Raw genomic sequence first — 21,311 nt, 5'->3', positions numbered from 1 at the left:
GACAAGAAGATCTGGTTACTCCTAGCTTGTTAATGTACCACATCATTGTGGTGGTGTCTGTAAACACTTGTAGAGGTCCTTGGGACCACAGATGACTTAAAGAGTTGAGAATATTTATTAGAACTGACATATCTTTTATGTTGATATGTATGTCTTTTTTGTTAAGACCCTACACTTTAATGCCCATTGATACTTCACCCCAAGCAAAGTAGGAGGCATCAGTTGTAATTGACTCTGTTGGAGCAGGAGGGGAGAATTGGAGACCTGGATTCTGCAAAATTTGGTGTCTCCACCACACAATCTTCTTTTTTACAAATCCTAAAGTGAGAATTTGAAAAGTCAAAGGGTGTTGATGCTGGAAGCAAATATATTTCAGATACCATTGTATTTTCTTATGTGGAGTCTTGCAAGAGTTATCATGGGAATCATGGATGCCATGAAGCCCAGAATCCTGAGGAATTCCCTTGCTGAGACTGAAGTCTGAAAAACCTCAGATATAAAACTAAATACAGATCTATTTTTTCCTGTGGCAGGTAAACTCTTTGAACTGAGGTGCACAATCTTGTGAGGATTCAGAAAAGACTTTTGAATAGAATTACAGCCTGTGTAGGAGATCCCTTGCCCAAGAGAGAGATTCCTGACACTTTGAAAAAGACTCTGTAAAGATATGCAGTTCATCTAAATAAGAAAAAAATATGGATACCCTGAAGTCTGCAGTGGGCTATCACAGGAGTTTGAATTTCTGAGCACTCTTGGAGCAGAAGATAGTGCACAAGATAAGGCAAAGCACTGATAACTGTGATCCATATGCAAAGAACCTTAAGAAAAATCTGAAATCTGGATGAATAGGAATATGGGACATGCATCTATTAAATCTAGAGTCACTAAGTAACTCAAAAGAGGAAGAAAGGATAGTACGTTTTGAAGTAATAGCATTTTGAAGTTGGGCACCATCACAAACTGGTTGAAGAAGGAAATGTCCAAAACTGGCACTGGAAATATCCTTGAATAAAATCCTTCTGTTGTCAGAGGAGGAGGAGAGACAGCTTCTAATACCCCTGAGACAACACCTGCAGTATGATAGGAGGGAAGAAACGAGTTTGCGCTGGCAGATGAGGAGGAAACCCTTGGATAGGAGGGAGAACATCCTACTGCCATCTGATGGATCACATCCAGAACCCATCTATCTGAAACAACCTTTTACCAAAGAGAGAGAAAGAAATGGAGACTCAGACTTCCTGGGAGGATTAAGGGGCTGTCAGGGAATAAAATGTCTCATATATTCATTCTGACTTATTTGACTGTCTTTGTTCTGGGAAGTTGTTTTCTGTTTGGAACCTCCTGCCACTGCTTTTTAAATGTTTGCTTATCAGCATTTTGCTGGGGCTGTTTATTTTGCTTTTTTGCTACATTTAGATGAGGGAGTGAAAATTCCTTGGAAAACCTAGAGAAAGAAGGTTGAACATTCTGAGAGAGTCCTTGAATCAGTTTTCCTCTTTCATTACACGTTTTGATGACCTCTGCAGCAGGTGGTCCAAAAACTAGTTTGCTACCCAAGGGAGAGTTCAAATTTACATTCTTCACATCGTCTGGGAGGTTCTGTGACTACATCCAGGCAAACCTCCACAAAACAGCCTTGGAAGTAGCATCCATGGAGTCATGGGCATATTTCAAACAATGATTAGTGACTTGTAAAATAGAAGAAACCAAATTACACAAAGCATATTTTTCCTAATAGGAAAAAAAAATGATAAAACATTCCTCATACTTTCACAATTAGGCAGGATAAACGTGAACATATGAGCCTGAGAACTGAGAATTCTAAAGGTTTGCAGTAGCATATACCTTCCCCCCAAATGTATGAAAAGCCTTCCCATTCTTGTCAGATGAAGTGGAACTAATATTAACAAAATGTTTAGCAGCTGCTGGTTTTACTAAGGATATTGCTTCTGAGTCACACCTAGGATTAGTGCATAAGAAAATTAAAAGACTGAGGGAGTTATAATCTATCTACTTTTTTTAGAGGTAGCAGGCTGACTGTCAGCGAAAGTGCAGGCTGAAACAAAATCATCCTTCAAAGCAGACAGAAATAGAGGGATAGGTGAAGGCTATGGGAATTCCAGTTGAAACAAATAATTTTTTAAGGGAATGAGAAACATCAATGCTTCCCAATGGAAAAAAAATGATTTATCCTGTTAATAATCTCAGGGAAAGAAATTCTTTCAGAGGGACTATCAGAAATCACACTTTCTTCAGAATCTGAATCAAAAATTTGTGGAGACAAATCAACATCTGCCCCTTCACAAATCTCTTCAGGGAAAGAATAATCCCTTTTTCTCTTACCAGAAACAGTTTTAAAGAAAGGGTCCAGAGCTTGCACTAAACCCTGAGCTAAGTGTAATAGTGTACTCCTGTCCATTGTAACAGAAAGAGGTAAAGCATATATTTAGAGTTTTGTTTCTTTTTTACAGGAATTTCTGAAAAAAACAGACCCAGAATATCCAGTAAAAAACTCCCTAGGGATGGACAGAGCTTTCTGGCTAAGCAGGGACTCATTTCAAGCCCTTTTTCTCAGGATTGACAAGACTGGATCCCCTTGCTGCTAAGAACATACTAGCCACAGAGGACCTGTCTAATCCTTGGTCAATGGTGGCTATAGGTACTGCATAAGAGGGATCCAAGGAAAAAGAGGAGGGATCCAAGGAACCAGCTTTGGCCACATCACTGTCACCCATCTACAACTGAAGCAACTACTACTCTGCTGTGACCGTAAAGACTGCTTAAAAATCTCTGTCTTTTTGTGGCCAGAAGAAAGTACAGCTGAGGAAATAGTATGTTCTATGGTAAATCAAAAAAAGTGCCTGATTCCCAAGGAAGCTTAGCAGCAAAGGTTGGTAAAACAGGTAAGACGTAAAAAATAACTTTTTCCCAGAAAAAGACACAGTAAAAAGCACTTTAAACACTTACCCCTGCCCAAATAGTAAAATAGCAGCAGTTTCTCCACAGAAAAAGTAGTTTTAAACCATTTTAACAATTTTTTACTACTAAAGTAAAAAAGTGATGCTTGCATTTCAAAGTGCACCACAGTTACATGACAATCAATAAAAACACTTTTCTGTAGCTCAAAAGTTAATCTTTTACAAAAAAGTACATTTTCTATGATAAAAAGTAAAATGGAAGTCCCCCCAAAGGAACTTATGTGTCCAGCAATGGAACAGCATTAGCTGACCATTGATCCTCAAAAGACCTCAGAAGGATGCTTTATTTGGTGGCAGGAAAGCTCTGAAGGGCTTGGTGCTCAAACCAGATTTTTAGTCAGCTCAGCTCAAGCTGACTAATGCTTTGGGTGCATGGAAGGAGTCCTGAAGCATTGGAAGCTATCCGGCTGCTATATCCTTAGCAGAATATAACCCGTAGACGATTATGATTGGTTCTATGATCATAACCCTATTATTACATGGTCAAGACATGGATACCAAGAAATTCATCTTGAGAGTGATACAGATATATAATAAATGGTTAGAATTTTTCATAGTGCATATAATTTTATATAATCCATGTACTATCACTTGCAGAAAAAGTATAAAGTGTTTTACTGGCTTTGAATGCCACTACAGCAGTTACTGAGTGTTGACACAAAGACAGCATGTGCATATTTCATTTGTTTAAGAATTCTGGAGAGAGGGGTTGACAAAGGAGGAAAGTCAGGGGCACTTTTTTAAATATTGTGCTTCATTTGCTGGAAGAAGTTACTTACAGACTTACTGTAATGCTCTATGGGCAGAACTAAAATATGAGGTAGGATATTTAAAAGCAGTTGAGGGAATGAATGTCCCATGTGTAACACATGACTGTAACAGTGCTTAGGGGCTGTGCAACAATTGTTAAGTGCCTCTGAAAGCACTGTTACTATCAGGTCTCGCTCTACAGTAACATTTTAGAGCTCATCTTTTAATCTAATTTTGGAAAATAATCATGGTGCTCCATGCACCACGTATAGCTTAGGCTATTGCAGCACTGATCATAATGATGAACATCATAGAGACTCTAAAACAGACCTCCTAAGGAATGGGTGCTGTGATCTCAGAGAAGAGAAAATTTGTTTATAGTGCATTTGAAGTGTGCCATACATGGTATTTTGTGGCTCCCCATAGTCAGGAGCTAATTTAGAATTCTCGTAGTTCATTGAAATATTTCTATATAATGGTAGTTTCATCAACTGTAATTTGGAAAACTGGACATTACTGAATGCTGCTATAGAATGCTGGCCAGCAGAATAATGGCCTTAGAATGTATGGCTCAACATTCTGTTACTATATACTGGTAGAATACAAGAAGCCCTTTCGATTTCTGAGAGACAGTTAATAGGCTGGAAAAACTGAACAGGTTTACCTGAAGAATGAAGCCTGAGGGGAGGGAAGTTTTTTTTAATAAATCAGTAAATAATTATAATAAAATTGTAACCAGCACAATGATTCATGTTTTTCTGTTAGGGATTTGAGGCAGTTGCAAAAGTATTATGTAATTCACTTATTCCATATTTTTCATTCACATTCATTTACATTAGGGCTTAGCTGATGACTTTCCATGCTGTGTAAAGGTAAAAAAAAATTAATTTTTGGCTGATGATTAATAGGATGCTACTTTAAAATCTTACACTTGAGTTGTCATGAAGTAAATATCCAATTGTTTCTACCCCTAATGCTTTAAGATTTGAAAAACTTATTATCTCAGTTCAGAATAGACCAAGACTTCTTATTTAAATATGAGTGGCATTTATAAATAAAGCTGCTATGAGAGTTTCCAGAAATAAACCTTGGATGACAATGCAAATGGCAGCATTTCAATAATTTAATTTCAGATCCTTTTCAAGTACAAGTGGCCAGTCTCATTGCTGGAAGGCAAACTAAATGCCTTTATCACCGATATGAATATATATGAACACCAGTTTGGTGAGAAACACATGCTAAAGTACTAAATAGTTTTTACAAATATCCGAACTTGTATAGTGTCACATGTAGACATTTAAGAGGAAACTTTACTCAGGTTATTTAGAGACAACTACCTCTGAGAATGCTTGGGGTTATCAAAAAGTAGTAGAGAATCATCAGATAACCTATGGAGAAGATTCTATAGGAATGAACTGGTTCTCTGAGAGAATAGCTGATGCATGGAATCGACTACCAAATTACATTAAAGCCAGGACTAGTTTAGATATTTTAAGAACAACCTGAACACTTATTACAGGAATGTTTTTGGCAAATTGGCAGGCGAGAAGGGCATTATTGCATGTACCTGAAATATTTGCATGTATGCATACTTGTTTTGAATAAATAAGTTTAAATGTTTAAAGCTGATTCCTGCATGTTTTAACAGGAAGTGTGGGATGAGAGCTTAAACTCTTTAATTTATTTAGACCTTAAAATTGCTCATACAATTCTGCATTAAAAAAAACCCTAATGTTCATAATTCCAGCGCATTCAGAGTTTTGAGGCCAGGAGCTATATTTAGAATTTCTGAGGATGTTAAGAATAAGTTATAGTTTACGAGAATGACTTACAATTAGAAACCAGTTTATAACATCTGCGTGACTCATACCTGCTTGTAAGTTTAATTAAACAGCCCAATTAAAGCTAAGGGCATACAGCAGCCATTCCACTGTGGTTTGTTTTCAAACAGGAAATACTATGAGAAGTATTTAATGGGTATAAATTGTACAGTTCCGTCTCATGGAGTCACATCATTAAACTATAATTTCATGTTTGTGATTTATGAATTAATGGGAGGAGTGACACACACATGGGAAGAGTCTACATCACATATGATCAGAAGATACTTTAAAACATTTTTAAAGAGATGATTGGCCAGCCTGCCATACACACATCCTTGTACCTGTATAAACTAAATCCATATCACAGATTCACTTTGAAAGGATGTGTGATTTGTTAGAATTGCTGTGCAACCAAAAGCCAGCATGGAGGGACCGAGAGCGGCTATGCACCTGTTGCAAAATAGTTTCTTACTGGATGCAACTTACGTTTCCCTTTTTGTTCTGTTCATTATATATTATATAGGTAGTGCATTTGTTCATGTTTTTCAGATTCATATAATAATTTTCACATACACTAAAGTTACACTTCTGCATTTGTATTTATAACATATACTCATATTTAGCATATGCTTTTTTCCAAAGGGACTACCAAAGCCAAATTAGACTACCCAGGTCAACAAAAGCAATACAATAAGTAAACAAATAAATAAATGACAAAGTTATTCACAGCTATATTAGATTGTTGTAAAGAAAATGAGCAGTACTTTAGGTTCACATAAAGTGATTAAAAGAGTTTTTGTTTTCTTGTTTTTTTTCAAAAAATATATATTGTTGGGACTCTCTTATTGACTCTGAAATTTTATTTTAAATTAATAACAGGGGAAACAAATTAAAAACACATATCAACATTTATGGACTTGACAAATGAATACTATAGTGCTATCAATGAAACCCTAATGAAAGCAATCTGGTATGCTGTATTTTAACATCACCACCAACACTGTAGAAAATATAATAATGGAGGGTTGAAATCACTTGCTCACATCACTTGAACACAAGTCAATAACCGCTGAGGCAGAATAGCTTCATTTGTTTTTTATCTGTGTTTTATTGCTTAATTTGAGGTGGAAACAATTGTAATAATTGGATGTTAATGAGTTGTGTGTTGTGGGTGATCCAAGGTCAGTGCATATCTTGAAAAGCATGAGAAAGGCATTAGATTTTCTGCCAGTTATTACTCTTTCTCTGTAGTATATTGACTTTGAAGTGAGAAAAATAAGGTTGGGGGTAAGGCCCAATAATTCTTAGCATGAAAAATGCTTTGGTTGGGACACAAAACCTACTCAGGAACACTAGTAGATCTGATAAAATATTCAGAAACAAAAACAGTCATTTTTAAAGCCATGTATGACTGGGTTTGGTGTGAAAGTTTGCCAGGAGCATATATAATCTGGAACTTTTGCTAATTACAGGCGATTTGTGGTACTAAAAGAAAAAAAAGATACATGATAATCTAACTTTGGAACAGACTTCCCATAATGGTTAAAGAATACAGTTCACTAGCTAGTGAAAATAACACTGACAGACAGACAGTCAGACACCCACACACATATGTATGAGTGTTTTGTGTGTGTGTGTGTGTGTGTGTGTGTGTGTGTGTGTGTGTGTGTGTGTGTGTGTGTGTGAGATACTATATGTTAAGGAATGGTGGTCATACGAGAGGGAAGCTTAGTGTTTTTCATATCCTCAGAACATTGAATCAGAAGGATCATTGTTTCAGTGCATCGAGTTAAAGGAATGCCAGCACTGACTTGGACACACACTGAATGCTCTGTAGCAGTTGAATAAGAGGGAGAAGATGAGTTTTGTATTTCTTTCCAGTCTTTTCCCTTTTCTCCCAAAGGAATAACAACACTAACATGGATAACAGTGATAACCGTTTTTTAGGACCTCTTCCACCTCGGACCTACCAGACCAGGAACAGGTCCCGCAACAATTGAGTGATACATTAAACTCTGATCCGACAGGAATAGAAGATCTATCTACCGAACATGAAACCGGTCCATTAATTCTTACTAATCTCAAGGGGGATTTTAAAATTTATAATTTCTCCCATATTGATTTACAACCAGAGATTATTGAATTATTGGCTAGAGGGAACACCTTTGTCCCAAGTACGTCTTTTAACTTAACTCAAACCATCATCGACCTGAAATGTTTTGTGAGAAAATTGAATCTGAATCTGCTTTTTAATAACAACGACCATGTTAATACTTCTACTTTAAAACTTTCGAGCATCTTCAATCCACCGTTACATGCAGGGTTACGGACCTTTGAATCTATCTGTGAAGTTGATTTGAGGCACTTGAGCAGTCAAGGTGGACTTCTCAGTCATTTCCACAGATCTAATGTTTCCAAAGACCAGAGAATGGCCCTTTTAGATCTGAAAGCCTTATCTATTCGCTTAATTAAGCCTGATAAGGGAGGAGGCCTAGTAGTTTTTGAAAACAATATGTATATAGAGAAGATGCTCATAGTCTTAGACTTGCCTGCATACTCCGTTTCCTCTCTTAATGAAATGAACTTGGCATATAAAAGGATGAGAGGTTACTTGAGAAACCTCTTCCTCTCAGCAATTATTGACTTGGACCTTTACAGTTACTTAGACATCACCTCCCCCAACGTGCCTGTCATGTTTGGAATTCCCAAAATACACAAAAATCTTGGAAATCCTCCCATGAGGGCCTTTGTGGATGGTAGGTCGTCTATGACATATCCATCAGCCAAGCTAATTGACGAAATATTGTCAAAATACATCAAAGAAATTCCCACTATCTGTAAAGACTCTTGGTCTTTTTTAAGCAATATCAACAGTATGACTTTTGAGGATTCTAACAACTTTTTAATCATCGATGTTGTGGATCTATACACTTCGATTCCACATCAAGAAGCTGTAGAATGGTTAGAACTGAAATTACTCGAATTAAGGGCTACCTCCAACGAAATTAGAATTGTCACCGAGTTGTTGGACCTTGTTTTAAGTTCCAACTTTTTCATGTTTAATAACCAGATCTATCTTCAAAAACAAGGGGTAGCAATGGGATCCCCTTGTGGGGCCAGCGTGGCTAACTTGTTTATGTTTTATTGGGAAAGTAAATTTCTCTTTTCCGATCCTACATTCCAGAAACAGCTACGATTATATACACGTTACTTAGATGACATCTTCATCCTCTTTAACAGTGATTCCCAGGAGGCTACCACACTTGTTGAGTATATGAATCAAACAACTCCATTTTTGAAATGTACTTATCATTTTTCTACTGAAGTAATTGATTATCTTGATGTGGAAATTAAAAAAGATCGAATAGGAAAAAGATACTTGTCCTCAGTATTTCGGAAAGCGACTTACTGTAACTCAATGCTCCATTTTACCAGCTTGCACCCTTATAAGCAAAAATGTGGAATAGTAAAAGGCCAACTAGTATGGGCTGCGCAGATGTGTAATACATCCGAATCATTTCAAAAAGAAGTTCAATTTCTCAAGAATCAATTTTCTAGTAGAGGATATCCGGAGTCGCTTCTGGATGATATTATTCTTGAGATTGAATGCAAGAGAGCAACAGGGTTTTTCAAACCCCTACTAGACGAATTCAAGACTAACTTGGCCAATAATGCATCTGGAATTTCAAGTGTAATTTCCCCTGCCTCTCCCATTGATGTAGAGTGTTCTGCTCCCACCACTGCTACATTTCAAGATAAAAGTAACTTTACTACGAGTTTTATAACTACCTTTAATAATGACTCCAAGAAAGTTACTGACATTATTTGGAAAAACTGGTATTTTATCAGCAGCGATTTATATCTATCTGAAAAACTGGGTGCAGTTCCAAAGTTCGTTTTCAGAAGAGGCAAAAACCTCAAGGAGTTGTTACAAAGCAACTCCTTGAACCTGGATTTCACTAGGAATAAGGGATGCTTTACTTGTGGGTCCTGCAATTATTGTAATGTGATCAAAGTTGGAGGCTCCTTTCAAGTCAACAAGAGGAAATATTTCATCAAACACAGAATTAATTGCGATACCCGGTCTGTCGTTTATCTAGCTCAATGCGAATGCTGTTCTGCATTCTACATTGGCAAGACTGACAGAAAATTGAAGCAGCGTATTTACCAGCATATATACGCTATGAAGAATCATAAATTGGATAATGCACTGGCCAAACACACAGAAAGCAATCCTGGTCATAAATTTTCCTTTATGGGCATTGACCATTTACCCAATAATATTAGTGGAAGCCCTACCTCATGTTTATTAGAATTAAAAGAACTCCAATGGCAAATAGCATTTAATGCATTTAATAACCCAGGGTTGAATGAGAACTGCAATATTTCTGCAGTTCTCAAACTGAGGAGTTATACCAGATAAATTTATCGACTCCTGTGTGTGGTTCCTCCCCCCTTTTACCCCCCCCCCCTCCTTTCGAACTGTTCCTCATTGTTCCTCATTGATTTTTTTTGGTTGGAATTTTTCTTACACATTTTCATATGTAGTTACACACTTCTAATTTTCTACTTTTGTCACTATTTCACAACATACATAAACCATATCATATTTTCAATATTTTAGTGATCATGTGTTTACACACACTCCTTTTACATTAGTGTATTATACTCTAGTTTACTTTAGGTTACTTTACCTACTACCATCTCAGACCCAGTATTCTTTTAGTATTTATAGTTCCTTTCCCTTTTTTCTTTCCTTCCTTTTCTTCCCTCCCCTTCCCCCCTCCCCCCCTCTTCTTCTTTCCTTCTTCCCCCACCCTCATTCTTTTCCTCTTTGACCTTTTCCTTCAAATTAGTTATTTTATTTTTGCATTAGTTTTTGTTTTAAAACACTTAGTCATTGTTACATGTTTTATCCTTGGAGCGCACCTAGTAACGTTTATGTATGAGCGTGTTGTTATTAGGTCTTTAACAGGAAGTGATGTATTTTTAATACTTCCTCTAAACCTTTTTTTTAAAAAAGTTTTGACGCTTTGTTTTTATGAAGTTTTATTGTGAAGAAGCTGGAGATTTTCCAAGCAGCGAAAACGTTACTTTATTAAACTAATTTTGCGCTCGTTTAAACCTTTGGAGCGCATCTAGTAACGTTTTGGCACGAGTGTGTTGTCATGAGGTTTTTAACAGGAAGTGATGTAATTTCAACACTTCCTCTAAACCTTTTAAAAAATGTTTTGACTGTTGGTTTCACGAAGTTTTTCTGAAGAAGCTGCAGACTTTTCAAGCAGCGAAAACGCTACTTTATTAAACTAATTTTGCATTCAATCTCCTTACATCTTGTGGATTTGTATCGTTAGACTGCTACCCTTCTGTATTTTTGTTTTTACTCGTTTGTTTTTTGCTTTTTTCAGTTTTTGTATTACTGTAATTTGGAATTGGTATATATAGAGATAAGGGGATGTGGGTTTGTCCCCACATGAGGTGGTATAGAGGGGCTTGATCCCTTTAAAAAGATGTGGGTGGCATAGTGTGGCATTGAGTAGCATTGTCATCTCAAAGAAAGAGGTTCTCTGGTTCAATTCGTGGCTTGAATAACCTTCTTTGCTGAATTTACTTGTTCTCCCTGTGTTTACGTGGGTTTTCTCTGGATGCCCCAGTTTCATCCCATGTTTCACCATAACAAAATGTTTCCCAAACTAACATCCCCCACACAAAATCCTTAGCTACCTCCTTACTTATATACCTCTCCGAATATATACTCAGGATACCTGTGGACAAAATTGGGTTGGGTTGTGTGGCTATATAAAGGCCCTGGTGGTTGTTAGCCTAGTAATAACCTATAAATCTATTGTGCATTTTATGACTCTTTGTTCATCACTTGTAAGGTTGTGTTGTTTCAAGTTTTACAGGTTGTGAGAATAATTTTCTGCATGTTGATGTTGTGGGATGTGAAGTTTTAAAGTAAATCTCATATGAGATAAAGGTAATCAAAATTACTGAATCTCAATACTTCTGCAGACTTTTTATCACATTATCATTAATTACCTTCGTTAATATTATTATTTTTATTTTATTACTGGGTATAACAAAAAACACTCAAAATGTGTAACAAATAAGCAAAATGTGGAGCACCTCCTAAACATTTACTATTATCTTCAGCTAGGAAGCTCACAGGATGGTTAAAATTATTATTTTATACTTATAGTATTTTATGAATTAATATGATTCAGAATTATCTACATGAATGCCAGTTACAAAGGCCTAATACTGAATGTATGACAGACTCTTTCAATGTGGAACTGAGAAGAACATAGACTTTATAAGACTCTAAATGAGGAACGTTCTTAATCATGAAGTATACTTGAGAGGTATGTTACTAATCACTAGGGCACCTGCTAATGGTTTGTTTTTCTTAACAATGGGAGTTACTTATAGCAATGAAGTCACACAGATGTCTTTTACAAAAGTTTTACCTTTTGCATATCTGTGAATATTGACTCACTAGAACCTAGGATTCAGAAAAAAGCACAGTGCTGCCAGCAATTGTCCTCTGCAATTTGGTTAATTACCACAACAGTGAAAAAATGTGATTCAGAGACAGCTACGGCCTCAATGAGAACAACTGCATTATATGCTCCTTAACATGTCCCTGAATTACACACCAGCCAACTCTAGCACTGTGCAAAGTCAATCCTTCCACACACACAGACTCTCACACACACACACACACACACACACACACACACACACACATACACACACACACACACACACACACACACACACACACATGCACGCACGCACACACACACACACACACACACACACACACACACACACACACACACACACGCACGCACACAGACATCTCATTCCTCTGTGGATTTGCTTTTGTCTGCTCATAGTGGAAGTCTATTTATACACGGTCATATGAAAGTTGTTCTAATAAAGTTAAGGGCTGTACATAAAGAAACAAAAAATATACTTGTAAAAGGAACAGAGAAATACAGGCAATGTATTAGCTATGAAAAGTATATAGAAATTTTAAGAAAATCAGATGCAAAACTTTAAACTATTTTTGAATAAAATTCAGCAAATAGCACATTATTAAAAAGTGCAGACCTCAATGTAGCTGAATAAAGAAAAGCTAGTGATTAAACAAATAAAACAATAAAGAAAATTATATAACAATAAGTTTGTAAATGAACTGGTGTTTTAAATTTACTACACATGAATATTTAACAGAAAGGATCAGATATGGCGATAAAATAGAGCTCAACTTTATGGAGCATTATTAATTTTAATTGATAATTAGCTAAAGCTATAGGGCCAGCCCCATCCTTCTGCTATAAAAAATAGATCCTTGAAGTTGTTTCTGGAAAATCAAAAGAAATATCAGAAGAAACAACCCTCTGGAGGTCAGGGAATTGCAATGGCAAGTGAGACTTCAAGCTGACACACCCCCAGGCCTCAATGGAACTCTAAATATTAAACATTTATTAAGATGATTAAGATAATTGATGATGCCCACCTAGTGGGTGGGGTTCTATTTTTAGAATTAAGGACAGTTACTGCAATTTTACACTTTGACATGTTGTTTGCAGTGTCTGGAGTGTACATTTAAATAAAGTTTCTGATGAAGTTCGTGTTTTAAAATAGTAAACGAACGAAAGCGCTTCATTTTTAGTCTACGGTCTGATTCCTTCTGATCGAGGTTTTTATTGTTTTATGGGTCTTAACTTTTAAACTGACATGGAATTCTTTTTTTTTTTATCAAATATCTTTTTATTGAAAACTTTTCTGGTATAAAAACAAAACAAAAAGAATAACAAGACAATTACATGTGGTACAGTTGATGTTACATTGTACATTCATAAACATGTAATGATAGTTATTGCTCATTATGATAATAACATTCATATTTTGTAGAGAACCATCGTATTATCACACTGATATAATTAAATTATAAGTTTGTCTAAATGTTTTTCGTATGGTATATTTATTATACCAACTTTACTACTGTGAGCTATAATATATGCATAACATCAACCTATAATATAACATTCTATTCTACTAAAAAAAAAAAATTTATATACATATATACATATATCTCACCTTACTTATTTTGGTTGCTAATCTCAACAGAGTGGTGTGCTTACATTTCTTATGTACATAGTATTTGTATACTATTCATGACAAGATATCAATTAATGTATTGCAGTACCTTTTGTAGCAGGATTGATTCCAGCAGTAATGTTTACTATCCTTAAAATACACAGACTATACCAGACTATTAGGAGAGTATTTCAATTAATGTTTTACAGTACTCTTGATAATATATTTGATCTCTCTGACTTTTTGTATATAGTTTTTTGGCTAATATGTGTTTTTTTTGCTATGCTTTTGTATTCTAACCAGGTTAATTTTGATATATCAATCCAGTTTTTTGCTATATAAGCTTTCATCAGAGTGCAAAGTGTTATTATGATATGTTTAGATAACTTATTAATATTACCCTTAAATAAATGGAGTATAGCTGTTTGCCATGATAGCGTAAATTTTGAGTATCCTGATTTCTCTAATAGAATTCTAAGTGAACACCATAGCTTATATACTGTTTTCCAGCTCCAGAATATATGAATGATGTCTGCTTCTTTATTTGGGCAAAAGGGGCAATATGGTGACTTGGATGTGTTAAATTTGTTAAGATGTACAGGTGTGAAGTATACATTGTTAAAAATTATGAGTTGTATATATATTAACTTTTTATATGGTGTCAGTTTTATAGTGTTTTTGATAGCTACTTCCTTTTGGTTATCTGTTGTGGTGTTGTCCTTCCTATCCCAAAATTTTGAAAAGATGATAGTGTTTGGGTATTTAATAATTGCAATCAATTTATAAGTGTTTGATATAATTTTCTTTTTACTTAATAGCATTTTTAAAATTTGTTGTGCTAACTTGACTTCTTGCTCGACTACTTTGATATCTTTGGTTAGAATATTTACTAGATATATGATTTGTTTAATTATCAGGTTATATTTTTTACTGACTTTGACTAAGTTTGTGATATTTTCCAATGAAAGATTTCTTATTTGATAAAAATCCCAAACTGTATAATTTTTTATTAAAGGAAAGTTGTCCAGATTTATCATATTATTTGCTAGTTTTCTGTCAACGCAACAAAAGCCTTTGACAGAGTAAATCAGAATTCTTTTACTTTTTATACTGTATAAATTTGGATTCCCTAAGGAATATATTAAAATGATCAAAACATTATACCATAAAGGTGGTAGCTCACTAGAGCTAACCAACTACAGACCTATAGCTATACTCTCACCCCTGGCCAAAATTATGGAAAAGTGTGTCCACAAACAACTGATGGAACACCTCACCAAAAATAAAATTCTAGCTAACTCCCAACATGGCTTCAGGCCAAATCACAGTACCACATCAGCCCTACTATCCTTTTCTAATACCATCAATAACTTCAGAAACAATAATAAATTATTATCTGCTCTTTTCTTAGACCTCTCCAAGGCCTTTGATATGGTGAACCATATTCAACTCCTCCATACATTAAAAAAACTATCACTCAGCAATTCCACGCTGAAATGGTTCCAATCCTACCTGTCCAATAGGCAACAGGCTGTTCTATGGCAGGACAAATTATCTACATGCCTACCTGTTACACTTGGAGTTCCCCAAGGATCTATTCTTGGTCCTCTTCTCTTCACCATCTTTGTTAATGACCTGCCCACAATCACCCCCCATGCCACATGCATTCAATATGCAGATGATTCGACTATCATCAGCACTGCCTCCAACCTGGCAGACCTCACTGCTTCAACCCAAGACACCTTCAGCCTAATAGAAAAATGGTTCTCAAGTCGACAACTAGTTCTCAACCCCAACAAAACAAAACTACTTACTTTCTCACCCACTAACAAGACTCTTCCCCCACCTTCTCTATTACATCCTCCAATGGAATCACTATATCACCAGAAGCTCACACAAAGCTATTAGGTGTTACCATTGATAACTCCCTTAAATTTGACACCCATTTCAATCTTACCATCAAAACCGTCAATAAAAAGCTTGGCTCTCTCTATAAAGTAAAACACTTTCTCACTCCTCACGCTAAAATTACAATTGCCAGCACACACCTACTATCAACTCTTTTCTATGCCTCCCCCCTCTTTACAAACCTAAACAAGACAACCCTTAACAAACTTGCTTCTTGTTACAATCACATAGATAGATTTGCCACAAATTCCACCTTTAGAACGCACCACTGCACTAACTTGAAGCAACTAGGGTGGTTAGAGTTTTCCAGCCAACTCCATTTCAACCAACTCAAAACGGCTCACCAGAAACTGTATCACCCAGAGAAAACACCAGCTCTGAAAAACATCATTCACCCCTATATTAACCTGCAATCTTTACGCTCCTCCAATAAGATCTTAGCTCAAACTACCAAAGCCAATAATTCTGCTGGGGATTCTCTATTCTCAAACTTTGTAGGTAAAATGTGGAACTCCCTACCGACCATGCTCACCTCAGAACCCTCACTCCTACAATTCAAAAAAGCTTAAACCCCATCTCAATACTCTCTGGCAATGTCCCTGTTCCAAACCTGATTAACCACTATCATTTACCCTTCTCTTACCTCACTATCCTTAACAGCTTTTTAACAAGGCGCCTTTGTAACTGACCTATGTTTTTTTTTATATGCTGCTGTTGTTTTTTTTTCCCAAGATGTGATGTATCTTTATATTGTATTTAGAACTCAACTATCTTCCTTTTTTTGCATTAACAATGTTCATATGTCTGTTATGTACTTGGAGCTTTTCTCCCCTGGCCTCCGCTGAAAATGGACATGTATCCAGTCGGACTCTCCCGGTTAACAAATGTAAAATAATAAATAATAAAATAAATTATATACTAAAACAACTACTACCATCTATATTAATACGAAAACTTCTAAACCAATACAAATAGCTATCGGAACAAGACAAGGTTGCCCACTTTCACCATATTTGTTTAATCTGTATATAGAAACACTACTACTGCAAATTACTCAGAGAACATACCATCATCTTATCTATGTCTCCAACACCCAAATTAAATACACAGCATTTGCGGATGATCTTAATATCTACTTTCAATATCCAAATACTCATTTAAATAAAATACTATCGTCTATAGATACTTTTTCTATGATATCCAACTATTAGATTAATCCCAGGAAATCAATCATATATCCAATTAATCCAATAGGACATAAGAGTTTTACTTTCTGGAGACTAAGGTAAAAGTGCAATACACTCTGAAATATTTGGGTATAAACTTTAGTCATGTACAAGCAGAACTGTTTGCTAACAATATTGGTAAAACATACAATATAGTTGAGAGTATGAATAAATGGGAAAAGCTTAAACTATCTAAATTATCAAAAGAATCAGTCATAAAAATGAACATTCTGCCTAAAATTTTATATCATCTCAATGCCATTTTTATAAAAATCCCACTTACTTTCTTCAACAAAATGAAAGTTAGACTGGCAAAATTCATATGGTACCCAAAGTGTACGAGAATTAGCTATGATAAGCTAATACTCACAAAAGAAAAAGGTGGCCTAGGCCTTCCTGACTTTCAGTTATACTATGAAACTGACATGGAATTCTATCTTACCAAGTGATTTTGCATTTACAATACAACGTTATATTTTCTGATAAAGTTGCACAATGACAGTAACATAGCTCAAATAAAAAAAAAATGGCTCAGATTGTTAAGACATGAAGTTATAGCCACTTGTTCAGAGTTCTACTGATTTATTGCAACACTTTGCTTAATAAGTTGTTGAAGTTTATGGGGTAGTTTTTTTATGGCATTCTGACAGAAGTTTGGTTGGTAAATTTTTAAAAATCTACATCTGACTGAAACATTTTCTTAAATGATGTCACGGAGGTTAAGTTCATTCTTACCCTGAGGTGCAGTGACCTCAGAGTTGACTATATTCATTTTGAAGTCCAGGGTATGAAGGTTCCTAGACAGTGTGGAGGCTTTATCCTCCCAGAAAAATTCTTTGTCTAAGAAGAGAGACCCAAGAGAGACTTTTCCAGACTGAAGTATTTTTTCTCTGTTTTTTTGCTCTGACTGCCTTTTCCTGCCTAAAAAGTGGATTTCTAACTGATCTGTGCTTTAAAAAGTTTAAATTGCATTTGCCTTCTGCTTTTTACAGTTTTTGCACTTGTTTTATATCAATTTAAGTCATTTTTGTATTGTATAACTGTTGTAGACAACACACTAAAGTGCGCTAGCCTGTTTATAGCATTTACAGTGTTTCTGTGTATTTTTCTGCTGTTTCCTGAAAAAAAAAAAAAAACAAAAAAATATTCTCTTTTCCCACCTTTGCTGAACTAGATTAGTCCGGATTTCAGGCTTTGTTGGAATTTGGACTGTGGTATAGTTTCCTGTGTTGCCCATATCCTTACTTGGATAGGAGGAAGCTTCTCTGTTCACCAGTGAGAGTGTGTAGCTTTGAGCAGCCTATCTGTCCCTGGAGGACTGGTCTCAGCCCTGATACTAGTAGCTTTTTGGCTGTTTTGGGTCAATTCTTATCTCTTTCAGTTTCCCTGCTTTAAAACCCACATTTGCGCAGTTTTGCACCAGTATACAACTCCACACAGCTCCTCGTGGTGTCCTGAAGAGTGATACAGGCAACAGAGAGACCCAAGAGAGACTTTTCCAGATTTAAGTATTTTTTTCTCTGTTTTTTTTGCTCCGACTGCCTTTTCCCGACTAAAAAGCAAAGTTCTAACTGATCTGTGCTTTAAAAAGTTTAAATTGCATTTGCCTTCTGCTTTTTACATTTTTTGCACTTGTTTTATATCAATTTAAGTCGTTTTTGTATTGTATAACTGTTGTAGGCTACACACTAAAGTGTGCTAGCCTGTTTATTGTATTTACAGTGTTTTCTGTGTGTTTTTCTGCTGTTTCCTGAAAAAAAACAAAAAAACCCCTAAAAAAATATTCTCTTTTCCCGCCTTTGTTGAACTAGATTAGTCCAGATTTCAGGTTTTGCTGAATTCCGGACTGTGGTATAGTTTCCTGTGTTGCCCATATCCTTACTTGGATAGCAGGAAGCTTCTCTGTTCACCAGTGAGAGTGGGGAGCTTTAAGCAGCCTATCTGTCACTGGAGGAGTGGTCTCAGCCCTGAAACTAGTAGCTTATTGGCTGTTTTGGGTCAATTCCTATCTCTTTCAGTTTCCCTGCTTTAAAACCCGCATTTGCACGGTTTCGCACCAGTATACAACTCCGCACAGCTCCTCATGGTGTCCTGCAGAGTGATACAGGCAACAGAGAGACCCAAGAGAGACTATTCCAGATTTAAGTATTTTTTCTCTGTTTTTTTTTGCTCCAACTGCCTTTTCCTGCCTAAAAAGCAAATTTCTAACTGATTTGTGCTTTAAAAACTTTAAATTGAATTTGCCTTCTGCTTTTTACAGTTTTTGCACTTGTTTATATCAATTTAAGTCATTTTTGCATTGTATAACTGTTGTAGGCTACACACTAAAGTGCGCTAGCCTGTTTATAGCATTTACAGTGTTTTCTGTGTGTTTTTCTGCTGTTTCCTGAAAAAAAAAAAAAAAAAAAAAAAATTCTCTTTTCCCACCTTTGCTGAAATAGATTAGTCCAGATTTCAGGTTTTGCTGAATTCCGGACTGTGGTATAGTTTCCTGTGTTGCCCATATTCTTACTTGGATAGGAGGAAGCTTCTCTGTTCACCAGTGAGAGTGGGGAGCTTTGAGCAGCCTATCTGTCCCTGGAAGAGTGGTCTCAGCCCTGAAACTAGTAGCTTATTGGCTGTTTTGGGTCAATTCCTATCTCTTTCAGTTTCCCTGCTTTAAAACCCGCATTTGCGTGGTTTTGCATGATTTTGCGCATAGCGCAGCATCGGGCAGCGCCGCTTAAACGGGTTTAAACTATTCGCGGCTCCACAAAGTCTGCTCTTCACTTTTTTCCCTTAGAACTGTTCAAAATCTCAAAGTAAGCACTCTATTTTCATTCTAAAGCCCTGCAGTTGCTCGTATAAGTAATCTTATAAGTAAGCACTAATAAACTAAAGCACTACACCCTCTGATACTCCCTTTAAGTACTTGGCTCCCTATTGGTCCTTTTTGATCAGTCAAAAAGTAGTTCCTTATACTATTCTGGCATGTCCAGAAGTCAGTTTCGGGTTTACTCTCCAGTCCAGCTGGTGAATCTGGGAATCTTGAGGCAATGTTACAACTGCCTTATGTACACAGACCATGCTCTCCTCCTCCCAACAAGCTCAAATATATGTGAGAGATGCAACTATATAGCCAAACTGGAGGCTGAGCTCTCTCAACCCAGTACTGGCGCAGTCAGTCAGGAGGAGAAGGTAACCACACACACCACAAATCCAGTCTCACATAGACCTATCGCAACAGCAAACCAAACACATAAACACACAAAAACATACTCGGAGGCTCTAAATAAAAATCTGCCCAAGCAGCAGAGACCTCCAAAGCAGACTTAAAGCAACTGCTACCCCACAACAATACCCACGTAACACATAGTTCACAAAGTCAGTGTGCCACACAGTCACAGCCCTTAAGGCTAAACAATGCACCTAATACACTTGTAATAGGTGACTCTATTGTCAGACACACTGACGTCCCACTCACCAGGCTGAACAAGGAGAAGGTCACTGTAAGCTGCCTGTTGGGTGCCAGGATCTGCCACATAACACAAGCACTCAGGTCACTCCAAAGCAAGTACAAATATGACTCCGTCATTGTCCATGCTGGAGTGAATGACCTGAGATGTACCTCCCTGGACTACATGAAAAGAGACATAGAGGAGCTCTCTGATCATGTAGCCCAGGCCGGTATGACCCTGACCTTGAGTAGCATCTTACCCTCACCAAGAATGATGCCACAGTATAAAGACAAAATGATCAATTTTAACAATTGGCTAAAGTATTGGTGTCATTCAAAGGGGATACAGGGTCTGTCAGCCTGGGATGACATGCTTGACAAGCCACGTTGCTTCGCTAGGGATGGCTTGCATCTGTCACCCCTGGGTTTTCAAATACTGGCTAAGGCTCTTGCCACCCCCATAGTGCCTTTTTTAGGCAAGGCTCAAAAGACAAACCCATCTCCATAGACAACACAAGGAAAAAGAAACTAAGGGTAATGCTGCTCAATGCCAGAAGTTTAAACCTCAAGATGCATGCACTCGAGGCTCTCCTCAGTATGGAGAATATCAATATCTGTGCAGTAACAGAAACCTGGTTCAAGACTCCCAAGAGCACCCCAGCACTACCAGGTTATACGTCATACCATGCTTTTCGGCCCCAAAACTCAGACCGAACCACAAAAGGAGGGAGAGTATCCATATTCATCAAAGATACTCACACCTCCAGGTTAGTGGCACTGCACGAAGCATCGGAGACCATCCATGTGCAACTAACAGTGGGCAAAACTGCCTTTCAGTTTGTAGCCTGCTACAGACCACCCTCCCAAACTCAGGAACCCCACTCGGCTTTCCTGAGAACACTGGAGAATATGAAGGTCTCTCCAAACACCATCATATTAGATAACTTCAACTACCCAAACATAGACTGGGAGCACTACTCAAGCCCCAGCACCCTCACCCAATGGTTCCTAGAATTTATAAACTCAAATGCTATGGAACAACTGGTCACCACTCCCACAAGAGGGGAAAACATATTGG

Source organism: Protopterus annectens, chromosome 6.part0 (genome assembly GCF_019279795.1).
Source record: "Protopterus annectens isolate FY-2018-M chromosome 6.part0, PAN1.0, whole genome shotgun sequence".
In the NCBI taxonomy this organism is placed as follows: Eukaryota; Metazoa; Chordata; order Ceratodontiformes; family Protopteridae; genus Protopterus; species Protopterus annectens.
The sequence above is the reverse complement of the archived record's forward strand: the minus strand, read 5'-3'. Positions refer to the sequence as shown.